Source organism: Argiope bruennichi, chromosome 9, assembly GCF_947563725.1.
Source record: "Argiope bruennichi chromosome 9, qqArgBrue1.1, whole genome shotgun sequence".
In the NCBI taxonomy this organism is placed as follows: Eukaryota; Metazoa; Arthropoda; class Arachnida; order Araneae; family Araneidae; genus Argiope; species Argiope bruennichi.
Window position 1 is genome coordinate 28964387 of NC_079159.1, and position 13868 is coordinate 28978254.

The following is a 13868-nucleotide window of genomic DNA, read 5'->3' on the forward strand; positions in this document are numbered from 1 at the left end:
GAATATAAACTATTTTTTCTTAAGTTTGACAAAGGATTTTAATAATATCAATTTAATATATGTATATAATTTTTTCTCAAATTTTGATAAGCTTTTGAAAAAAAAAATTTCAATACATTTTAAATACGCTGCACTGATATTATACTGTTGTGTCTGTGTGTTATTTTTACTCCATCTTATATTTAAAAAAATTAGTTCTTTAATGACATGAATTTCATTTCTAAACAGCAATTTCTTTAATTTTAATATTTGTTTAAACTAATCTAAACATATTTTAACAATGTTTTTAACCTTGAAATGTTAAGTCTTTTATACTACTTAATTACATCTATCATTCGTGCGCTTTTGCTAATGTTATTTTCTTCGAATTTTTTAGAGGTTAGTGTAGTCTTTTTTTTTTCTTTTTTTTTTACCGTTTGCTTTTATTACGCAGTTCTTCATTAGTTGAGTTTGTTCTTTACTTAATATCTTCTAATACATATTTTAAAAGCTTTTTTTATATATTTTTTGTAATTTTCTTAACTATTGGACCTAAATTTTTCTCATACTTACGCAATTTTAAAATATTAATGCATCCATTAGCATACCAATATTTATGGGTTTTACTTTGAGCTTATTGACAGAATTCTATTTAAAATAAATAAACACTTGTAATATATTTTCAAACTCTGTTCTCGCCACTCATTCTACATCTTGCTCTCATTGCTTATTTTCGTAATGCCACTCCGTCATTTCTTTCTTGATTCAAGTATTTTTGTTTCAATTTTGGAAACGAATTATAAAAGGGAATAAAGACCTTATTAAGTCATTTCTATTAAAGATTACATTATTCTAGATGGATTATTTGGAATATTGAAACAATTCATTGTAGTACAAATATTGCAACTTCATATTACGTTTGACTTTTTCCATTAGCTCGTTTCGTTGACTCGGCGCTCTAGAATGAATGGCAGAAGAACGCGTCATGGAAGAGCCGGAGATATTTTTTGCATCATATTAAATAAAATGCAACGAATTGTTAAAAATTAGTCTAATACTAGCGCTATAAAAAGTGATTTTTTTTTCTTTACATTACTATCCGTCTTTGACGACCAGCTGATTTTCAAAAAAATTTCATTGATGATTTTTAAAAACACCCAATTAAATATTCTGTGCAACTTGATCATAATGGTGTCTTTAGCAAAATATGTTTAACCAAACTTTGATCGATAAATAATTCATACTATTTCAGAATCGTCTTTACATTGCATTGTATATTTTTTTAATTTTCTGTCTGCATTTTTATACGCCCTTTGCATCACATGTAAGAATTGCAGCGTTGAAAATGGGAGCTCTTTGAAAAATGTTCAGAATTTTTGACCTTAACCGCAAGTACAAGAAAATTACAACAAGTTTATTAAAAGCATATCTTATACTGAAGCCTACTCAGTAGGCAAAAACAAACCAAATCTTTATACCTAACACAGTGAAAAAAGTTTAGAATGAAATATTAGTAGCATGATTGTCACTTCAACAATGTAATACATTGTAAATTATAAAGCAATTTTAAAAAATAAAAAAATTATACGGTAAAATAATCTGATATTATTGTAAAATAATTTCTGAATTTTAAGATGATGCAATAAAGTATTGTGTGCTTTAGTATTTTCAGAAATTATTGACAAAAAAATATTAAAAGTTTGTTTACACTTTAATTAGATAAAATTATAAAACCATTTCTCCGAAGTGCACATTTGCCCCCCTCCAAAATATATATGCGCCAAATTGGTAGTTCTTAGTGAAATATTCTGGTCAAAAGAACATACAGACACAAACACACATTCATCTTCATTATTAGTAGAGATTTACTACATCAAATCTTTACGATTCCATATTATAAATACTTTGGAATATTCAATTATTATTCTCAGCCCATTGAATCTATGAACTGAAATGAACTGTAATCTTAAAATCAGACACTAAATTTCATATAATTAAATCACTGCATTTTTGAGTTATATATAGGAGTACATGAATTATATATATATAGGAGTAGGATATTATAGCAGTTTGTAGGAGTTTACATGAATTATATATATAGGAGTAGGATATTATAGGAGTTTGTAGGAGTTTACATGAATTATATATATTGGAGTTGGATATTATAGGAGTTTACATGAATTATATTTATAGGAGTTTGTAGGAGTTTACATGAATTATATATATAGGAGTAGGATATTATAGGAGTTTGTAGGAGTTTACATGAATTATATATATTGGAGTTGGATATTATAGGAGTTTACATGAATTATATTTATAGGAGTTTGTAGGAGTTTACATGAATTATATATATAGGAGTAGGATATTATAGGAGTTTGTAGGAGTTTACATGAATTATATATATTGGAGTTGGATATTATAGGAGTTTACATGAATTATATTTATAGGAGTTTGTAGGAGTTTACATGAATTATATATATAGGAGTAGGATATTATAGGAGTTTGTAGGAGTTTACATGAATTATATATATTGGAGTTGAATATTATAGGAGTTTACATGAATTATATTTATAGGAGTTTGTAGGAGTTTACATGAATTATATATATAGGAGTAGGATATTATAGGAGTTTGTAGGAGTTTACATGAATTATATATATAGGAGTTTACATGAATTATATATATAGGAGTTATAGAAGTTTGTAGGAGTTTACATGAATTATATATATAGGAGTTTGTAGGAGTTTACATGAATTGAGTTTGAGTCATGAGTGTTGAGTTTGGATATGAAAGAACAGAACAGAACTCTGTAGAAGAACAGCCCCTAGATGGTTTATTCTAAACATGACAGGTATCTACTCTTTAGACGTTAAAATTTATCGAATTTTATGCATATAGCTCTGTTCATTTTGCAGTTGTCTTGCTAACTGATAATAGGACAGATCGATAGATAGATTTTCTCTGAATGGATTCTGCTCAAAATTTTTGTTACACTACTAATTCGTTGTAAAGACCATGTACCAAATTCCAGCCATCTGGTTCAAAGCATCTTTGTGGCAGACTGACAGACATTTTCTAAAAATGCGTTTTTCGAAATCTTGGAGGCTTAAAACGAATTCTAATTTTTCTAATCACGAATTCGCACTTGTTTTGATGATTATAATAATTTATCAGTACTTCTTATACAAGAAAGTAAAAAGTGAGATCAAATAAAATTGGTGAAAGACACGCCAATTTGGGCAACCTCGCTCACCGTTTCTAGTAACCCTGTTTTCCTAACGGAAAGTCGCGTGGGGGGGGCGAGGTGAAGGGGGAGATCGGCCTGAAACCGAAGAAGAGAAGGGTGCTCTGTTAGAGTGTTAAGTTTTACTTTTGTGCTGTGTCTCGTATCAATGTGTGAATAAAAATCTGGGACTAAAATTTGGTGTGATCACTGTCACTACCGCTCACACTAAAGAAATCCCACGCAAAAGGGGTTTTTACAATTGCGTATCATTCTTTGATTCCTTCACGTTACCTTTGGTGAAGTAGCCACGAGCAAATTAGCCACGAACATGATTTGTAAACTAGAAATGCGCAATTTTGAGGTCTTTCTTTTTAAAATTTCGTCAGAATTTTATTTAGTTACAAATTTTGAAGACAATAAACTCCAATAACTTCAAAGGATGAAAGTGTTCTAGTTACAAGGCAAGTAATAATTCAGAGGGAGTGCTTTCCCGAAACATTCTCTAATAAATTTACTTATTGACTGTATGTCATTGGTTACGAAAGAGCCTATTTGTAAGCAAAATTTTGTCGTTGATTTCATAACTTCTCAAAATGCTGTGGCACAATAATGATTTTATTCTATCTTAAAATTCGAAAGTTTATCCCTTTATTTACAAATATTTTCAGTATCAATATGTGAATAAAAATTAATATCAATATGTGAATAAAACAATAATTGAATTCCATATCAGTGTGTGAATAAAAATTTGGGACTAAAATTTGGTGTGATCTCTGTCTCCACCGCTCACACTAAAGAAATCCCACACAAAAGGGGTTTATATAACTGTGTATCATTCTTTGATTCCTTTCCGTTACCTTTGGTGAAGTAGCCACGAACATGATTTGTAAACTAGAAATGCGCAATTTTGAGGTCTTTCTTTCCAAAATTTCGTCAGAATTTTATTTACTTGAAACCTAAGCAAAATTTTGCCATTGATATTATAACTTCTCAAAATGCTGTGGCACAATAATGATTTTATTCCATCTTAAAATTCGAAAGTTTATCCCTTTATTTACAAATATTTTCAATGAATCACTAAATCAAAGATCAAGTACTCAATTTTTATTTATCAATTTTAATAAATATTTGAATATATTTGTAGGTATGGATATAAATTTTACAAAAACATTTTTCGTTTCTGCAATGAAATTTAATTCTTTTTTTATCGTTCTTTTAATTGTTTTATCTTATAATGATTGTGTTCTTTTATTTTTATCAACCAAAGTAAAACAATTTGGCTTATCTTTTGAAAATTATTTTAGTTTCTTTTTTAAAGAGTATTTCTAAGAATTTCTTCTTCTATTTTTGTGGCTTTTATGTGTAAAATATAACTTCAGAAGTAAGTAAGCAATGGCGAAAAAAGTCCTTTCATTTTCAAGCAATGTTGCTCTCTCCTATAAAATAATTTATCACTCTTTTTGTTTAAAATTTTACTTTCTTATTTTCATGCATTACTAATAAAAAAAGATATTATATGATATCTTTAAATTCTTGTACTTTAATGCCATATATCGTAATGGTATCGTAGCACTATAACAGGTAATATCGGTGAATAGTTTTTTGGTAATAGATATTGCTTTTTGATTAAATCAGTAATAAACACAACGAACACATTCGCCTACATTAAAAAACCATTTTTGTCCGATAAATACAATCTTTTAAATGTTTCGATAGAAAGCTTATAATTTAAAATTTTCAGAACCGTTTTTACTTTACTTCTAAGATAATTAGAAGAGAAATTCTTAATCTAATTCGAACATAAGTTAGCTCTAAATGGAATATTCTACAAGGTATTGTTATGTAGGATAAAATCTAATAAATACAGCGAGGATTGGTTTTAAAATTATATTGTAATATTTTCATATTATTTATAGACTTTTGAAAATACTTTGCAATTTGTAAGAGTTCAATTACAAAGCATTAAAGTTAAAATCGATTAGAAGTTAAAATCGTTAAACAGACAAACAAAACTTGCGTCTTGCAACAATGCAAATTTTAAAATAAGAGCGAATACGAAAATAATTAACGAAGTAAGAAATTATAAACAAACAAGTAGCGCCACCTAAAGGTGACGTCACAAGTTATTTTCATAGAAATGCGGAAAAGAAGTTAAAAGCTTTTTAATAAAACTTAAGAGCTGACAGTAGAAACGTAAAAAATGCTGTAAATAAGAGTTTTTCTTATAATAAATAAGCGCTATGATGATATTAAATACTAAATGAGGATACTAAATAAGCGCTAAGTTTTTTTTTTCTATTTAGTTTCTTTTATCACATATTGGATTATTTTGCAATATATCAGCTTTCCTTTTTTCTAATGGCATTGTTGAAATTTTAGGCAATTCTGAATTATTGAAATTTTTTGATTTTCCATTGATGCTATAATTCCTCACAATTAATGCATGCAAAATTATTTAAAAGATACTTATGATTTAAATAATTTATATTAATTGATAAAAATTGATAATTGACAAAAAAATATCTTGAGATTACTTAACATTCAATTTTAAGCTAAATGACAAAAGAAATACTGAAAACTTCCGAGACCAGCATCATAACTAGTTACAATAAATAGCCGCCTTTGGCGACCAGTTTGTTCGCCCACATTATTAACTTATTAGGCTGTTAAGTTATTAACATGGGATACTTTTCTTTTAAAAAAAGCATTTCACCTAGTTATTTAATACGACCAAAACGCATGAATTCAATTAAAACAATTTACTGCAATTTACAAAGCGTATATATTGCGAAGTAAAAGAGGAAATGAAAATCCTATTTCGGATAGTATGATTGGTAAAAGCGCATGCTTGAATGTTTTGACGGAGAGTTTGAATCCCGTAAAAACATTGTTTCTGACAATGAATCAATTTGAATTTAAACTATTTTTCAAGTTAAAGGAAAAATTGTACAAAAAATGAAATTTATGTCATTAAAAATGTAATTTTTTGAAACTTTTAAGATAAAACAAAAAGACCTTTTTATAAGATGATTGTTTTGGGAGATTTTAAAAACTGAAAATTATTGAAAAGTGAGTTAGTTCCGAAAAAAAAGGAATAATTAACTAATTTAGGAAATTCTAAAAAAACATCATTTTGTCATCTGATTGAAAACTAAGCCTAAAAGACCTGAAAACCCTTAAAGAATTTTGTATAATTGTCCAGGGAATGAACTAAAATAAGTGTAATTATGAATTATTATAAAATTATATACCTTTTAAGTTTCCAAACGTGCCAAAATCAAAATCAAAATCCATAATTGTACAATAAAAATATAATATGCAAGAATTTTGGATTATTCCTAATCTTTGGATTCAATCCCTAGAATCCCTCCAATAGCCATAAATAAATATCTATATTAAAGAATGCAACAATCCGTAGAAAATATTTCATTCAATTTTTATGTGGATTTAATTAGTTGCCAAAATGGGCCAATAATAATAATATCATAAAAATTATGAAATAATTAATAGAAATATTTTTTTCCCCTTTAATCCATTTTGAGCACATGATTTTTGATTGAAAAAAAAATTTCTAAAATAACAGTCGATTTTTCCCTTTTATTCCCTTGGGAGATTTTTATATTTTAAACCTTTTTTGCTTTGAAATATTTCAAAATATTTTACGTGACACTTTTCTTTTCCGATCTATGAGTTATTCCGAATATATTTTATTCCAAGAATTCCAATTCAATGTCATTCGGTTCAACAGACTAAGGATACAAATCTAAAACAATCTTGACATTCGATCAGATGGATTTGAAATCGAAATGTAAGTAAATGTAAGAGAATTGAATAGCTGTTTCCTTCGATATTTCCAAGAATTTCAAAGAGGTTCCCAAACTTTTGAACATCGCGACCCACATTTTGAAAACCCAATCTATTGTGACTCGTTTCATCTTCGGTGTATTGAATTTTTTATACTCGAATAGCACTCATTCTTCCAGAAAAAAAATTTATGGTCACAAAAGCAACTTCTATGAATATAAATATTATTTACAATAAATGTTTGTACAAATGGCATTGGTATACAATAACAATACACAATTAATAGTGAGCTACTTCAAAAATAATGCATACACGAAATCAATGTTCGCAGTGAAAACGATTTTTGATTAGATTGGAGAGTCCGAGGTGTTCCATGGTCATGAAAATATAAACAAAGGCCGTAAATTGGAGCTTCAGGCGACACAACTGATTTATCGAGTGCAAAATTAGGGTATTTTATATATACAGTACACTCCCGATTATCCGCGGAATTGGGTGGCGCGGCCGCCGCGGATAACAAAAATCGCGGATAATCCGAAAAAAGCTGAAAACGGGTATAGCAAAAAAGAAAACAGTCATTCCAACTTTGAAAAATCGTTTTATCTATCTATACTTATATTTAAAGTTCAATGTGTGTGTGTGTGTGTGTGTATGTGTGTGTGTCTGTGTGTGTGTGTGTGTGTGTGTGTGTGTGTGTGTGTGTGTGTGTGTGTGTGTGTGTGTGTGTGTGTGTGTGTGTGTGTGTGTGTGTGTGTGTTGGCGCTCCACAGAAAAGACCATTTGACCTACAGCTACCAAATTTGGTACATGTATACCTTAGAGGTCGGGGATGTGCACCTGGGGTTCCTTTTTTCGAATTTTTAATTAGAATTTTAATTATTAATTAAAAGCTAACTTTCTCGACAAAAAATTATTCATTTTCCCTACCACCAAATGAGTAAGAGTTCAGTATTTTTTTACCAACAGTAATGAGGCTAGGCTTAAGATTTTTCGGCTGATTATTTCAAAGGATTCTGTTTATTTTCGTAATGTTTCATGCATTTAAAATTAAACATTGTTGATGAATCTATCTTTCAGATTAATTCTGAAATACTTTTGAATTAAAATAAAACAGAATAAAGGAAATAAAAATTTATAATCTCCATAGCGTTACCCCAACTGGCTTAGAAAAACTCACGCATTTGTGTTACCGTAACTAGCGTTGTAAATTCACGCATGCGCATTGTGTTCTGATTGTTGGCATGACAACCAATATCAACGGACGATTTAAATTATTTTTAGATTAGTTGCATGCTTTTGTAATTAAAGTGTATTTATGTTAGTTATATATTTTTTGTGTATGCTTATAGTTTTAAGACCATCGTGTTTTAAATAGTTTTTTTTAACCTGTTTTCAACCGATTATTTTAAACGATTCGTTTTATATTTTTTTTTAGTGTTTGATGCATTTAAAATTAAACATTGTTAATTAATCAATCTGGTCATGATGAATCTGAGAAAATTTTGTTGACAAATTTTTGAAATCTATACTTATAATAAAGCTCAATGTGTGTGTGTGTGTGTGTGTGTGTGTTGGCGCTCTACAGGCCAGACCGTTTGACCTACAGCTACCAAATTTGGTACATGTGTACCTTGGAGATTGGGAATGTGCACCTGGGTTTCCTTTTTTCGAATTTTTAATTAGAATTTTAATAATTGATTAAAAACTACCTGTCCCGCCAAAAAAATCTTCCATTTTCCCCACCGCCAACTTTTCCGCCAAAAATATCTTCCATTTTTCCCACCGCCAAATAAGAAAGGCTTCAGTTTTTTTTTCTCCCAACAGTAATAAGGCTAGGGTTAAAATTTTTCGGCGGATTATTTCAATCGATTCTGTTTATTTTCTTAATGTTTGATGCATTTAAAATTAAACATTGTTAATGAATCGATCTTTCAGATTCATTCTGAAGTACTTTTGAATTAAAATAAAACAGAATAAAGGAAATTAAAAATTTCTAATCCGCATAGCGTTACCCCAACAGGCGTAGAAAAAATCACGTATTTGCGTTACGTAACTGGCGATGAAAATTCACGCATGCGCATTCTGTTTTGATTGTTGCCATGACAACCGTTATCAATGGATGATTTAAATTATTTTTGGGTTGGTTGCATGCTTTTGTAAGTAAATTGTACTTATGTTAGTTATATATTTTTTGTATATGCTTATAGTTTTAAGTACATCGTTTTTTAAGTAGTTTTTTTAAAACCTGTTTTCAACGTTTATTTTAAACTATTCGTTTTATTTTCTTAGTGTTTGATGCATTTAAATTTAAACATTGTTAATGAATCGATATGCTCATAATGAATCTAAGAAAATTTTGTTGACAAACTCTTGAGATATTACATAAATTAAAAAAGATATTCTTTAGTGCCCATAAAGTTTAAACGCTGTGTGACTCTATTTTCAGTAATCAGATTATAAAAAAAATGCTTTGTTTCAGTAAAAAATATTATTATATTAATTGAAGATTAATTCTTTCCACTTTAATTTAAAGCATGAATTCTACGGATGCTAACAGAAAATGAGAGATATACATATTACGTTATGACTGAAGGCCTTTATAATATTATGAATGAATTATATGACAATCAAAATTTGAAGTTTTAATATATTTTGATGAAGAAGCTATGAAAGTAGGAATTGCATAAAATATTTAATTATTAAAATTTTAACGAACATTAAGATTGGCGAAACGGCTGGTCGCCAAAGGCGGCTAGTACTTATAATAAAGCTCAATGTGTGTGTGTGTGTGTGTGTGTGTGTGTGTGTTGGCGCTCTACAGGCCAGGTCATTTGACATACAGCTATCAAATTTGGTACATGTATACCTTAGAGGTCGGGAATGTGCGCCTGGGGTCCCTTTTTTTGAAATTTTAATTAGAATTTTAATTATTAATTAAATACTAACTTTCCCGCCAAAAAAATCTTCCATTTTCCCCATCGCCAACTTTTCCGCCAAAAAAATCTTCCATTTTCCCCATCGCCAACTTTTCCGCCAAAAAAATCTTCCATTTTTCCCACCGCCAAAGGAGTAAGGCTTTAGTTTTTTTTCTCCCAACAGTCATGAGGCTAGGGTTAACATTTTTCGGCGGATTATTTCAAACGATTCTATTTATTTTCTTAATGTTTTATGCATTTAAAATTAAACATTGTTAATTAATCCATGTTTCAGATTCATTCTGAAGTACTTTTGAATTAAAATAACACAGAATAAAGGAAATTAAAAATGTATAATCTACATAGCGTTACCCCAACTGACGTAGAAAAATTCACGCATTTGCTTTAACGTAACTAGTGAAGAAAATTCACGCATGCGCATTATGTTCTGATTGTTGTCATGACAACCAACGGATGATTTAAGTTATTTTTAGGTTAGTTGCATGCTTTTGTAAGTAAATTGTATTTATGTTAGTTATATATTTTTTGTATATGCTTATAGTTTTAAGTACATCGTTTTTTAAGTAGTTTTTTTAAACCTGTTTTCGAAAGATTATTTTAAACGATTCATTTTATTTTCTTAGTGTTTGGTGCATTTCAAATTAAACATTGTTAATGAATCGATCTGTTCATGATGAATCTGAGAAATTTTTGTTGACAAATTCTTGAGATATTACATAAATTAAGAAAGATATTCCTTAGTGCCCATAAAGTTTAAACGCTCAGTGACTCTATTATCACTAATCATATTATTAAAAAAAAATGCTTTGTTTCAGTAAAAAATATTATTATATTAATTGCAGATTAATCATTTACACTTTAATTTAAACCATAAATTCTACGAGGGGTAACAGAAAATTAGAGAGATACATATCACGTTATGACTGAAGGCCTTTATAATATTATGAGTGAATTATATGACTATCAAAATTTGATTTTTTTAAAGTATTTTGCTGAAGAATCTATTAAAGTTGGAATTGCGTAAAATATTTAATGGTACGACCGGAGTATTTCGGTTCAACTTATTTAATTATTAAAATTTAAGCGGACATTAAGATTGGCGAACCGGCTGGTCGCCAAAGGCGGCTAGTGTACAATAAAACGTAAAATGAACAGCAGGAACTGTTTAACTAACGCTTAATATTTCAGTATATCACTCAAAACTAACCTAAAATGCATTTTGTTAATGAAAACAGAAAAGTGCTTTGTATTTACGAGAGGCGTCAAGGATACACAGAAAAATTAATACATATGTACTGTTTTAATACTGTAATGTATTATGTAATTACAAAAGCATAACTGTAAAACTGAACCTTTTTGAAAAAATCAGTCAAAAAAAAAAAACTTTGTGCGGCAGGCGCGGATAATCCGCACCGAGGATAATCGGGAGTCTACTGTATATATATATCTTCCAGTTAAAAATATACTTGTTTCTTCACTCCAGTCTCGGCATTCGCTTGTTTACGTATTGTGCTATTTCATGAGTTGCTTCCATGTCGTTTGATAAGATAATTTAATCTCAATGCACATTTTTTTTAAACTTTGAGAGATACAAATGCTTTTGAGATCTTATCGTGACTCATCAAAAACTGACTCTCTACCGTCTAATGGCAGAAGACTAACAGTTTAGAAACCCTCCCTAAAAGAAAATAAAGCATAGTAAATGAACATTTACTGCTCTGTTCTTTTTACCAGCAAATTACAGTAATTTTGGAAACTTTTCATTTTTTTATAACTTTTATTTAAAGAACATTATAATGTAACAATAGAATCATACATTTTTTTATTATAATAAAGATAATACTTGTTACAAATCTGTAATTTTGCTACCCGGCACAAATAGTGTCATCCTGGAAAAACCGTTAAAACCGTTGTAAGATCTGTCCTGTGCGTGCTGAGCTTGGCGACTTGGCGACGAATTTGGAGAGTTTGGCGACTAAATGGATCATACTGGAAAGTTCGAGAAGTTTCACGATCCATCCAGTAGGAACCAAGATACACTCAGATACGTCCTGATTGGTCTGAAGATTCTAGCCCCGCCTCCCGAGAATCTGAAGCTGTGGAGAAGAAGTTGTGTGGATCGTTAGAAGTCGTGTGTGAGAGAAGTTGGAGTCGCCGACAAGTAAAAGATTTTAGAGGATTAGACAGCAAGCAAGCTGCTGAACTATAGCAATTAAATGCGCTGAGTTATTATGATTTATCGACGGTATTTTGTTACAGAAAAATTTTTGTAACAATATATTTGTTTCTTACATAAAGTCAACAATACTTTATTTATTTCAATGCTCTAAGCAAATGTTACAGAATTAAAGATTTATCTAATAATTATATAATACTAAACTTTTTAATTATGAAAATTTTACGGAGGTAAAAATTAATCTGTGGGATGAAAATCAAAAGAGCTACATGAGAGTAATATTATTGGGTTTAAAATTATATTTGGGGGATACTTGATGTTTTACCTGCCCGCATAGGATTTATATAGGCCAAAGAACTACAATCATCAAATAAACTGAGCACTAGCTTTTAGGTAATACTTCATGTTTCATACCAACCTGATTCCGAAAAAAGTATATTTCAAATTCACCTGATTGTCTGTGAGCCACTAACTGAAAAATAGAATGAGTTAGAAGAATGAAGAAGGAAAGAAGATGGCTACGTGATCTTTACATCAAAACCATTCATTTGAATCAAATTTTAGGAGAAATATGAATATCTGTTCACCAGAATCCATGTGAACACGATGAAGTTTTTTAAAAAAAAGCCAGATGGATGAAATTATGTACAAGTTCAATGATTACACTTGTATATAAGTGTCAAATTCTGTAATTCTAGCTTGATCAGATTTTGTCGCTTTGAGGGGAGTGTCACGGAGTTTTTGAACTCAAGGTTCTTAACCACCAGAAATAACAGGTAAGTAGATTAATGGCATTGTAATGAGATTAATTAGTAAGTGAGTTTTATCAGAAGGTAGAGGTGGAATCCTTACATGTAGGTAGATGAAGAAACAGTCGACTGACTCATTGACACATTTGCTTAAAAATTCAACAACAATGTACGATTTTGGTGTTGAATTATTCACATATTGAATTTCATTGAACTCTTATTATTTTATCCCATCACATTCATATACAAACGGATGGACAGACCAATATTCATTGAATAAGTTGATAAAAAGTGTCCACATTTTGGGACGAGTCTACAGTTCTACTGGAAAAATTTACATACCAAATTTACTTCTTCTATCTAATTCTGTTTCTGCATTCCCGTGCTCATAGATTTTCCATTGATATATTTCACGCAAGATTTGATCCGGCCCGCCCTGACGCACTGGATAAATCTAAATTATCAAACCTCCTCGATAGCATTGGCAGGAACTGAGGTTGTGTCTTAAGAACCATTACCAGTCATAGTACAACCTTTCCAGTGGGAAGCACGCCCGTCATCGGTGGAATGTAACCAACCCCCTCCATTTTTGCATCCACCCAGGTGACGAGAACTAACCACCACGTTGGAAGCTTCTCATCCTTAAAGATGAGTTAGTCCCCTGGTGAAAGTCCAAGATTTGATACATGTATAGATAATATACCAAATTGCATTTGTATAGCTTGCTCTGATTTCGGTTCATTCTATTCACAACCAGGAATAACGTGCTAAATGATACATTTTTATTTGTGAAAGTCGAAAGGTTCGATAATGGAAGTTTAGCTGACTATAAGTCCCTGTCAGTAGCCTATTGTTACTCTTTAAATTTCTCACACCAGCGTGAAAAATCTTTCGTTATTTACACAAAAGTAACATATCTTTAAAGCTGAAATATCGCTTTTCTGTGATAGAAATGCATAAATAAGAGAGAAATGTAATATTTTAACGTAAGAAAACAGGA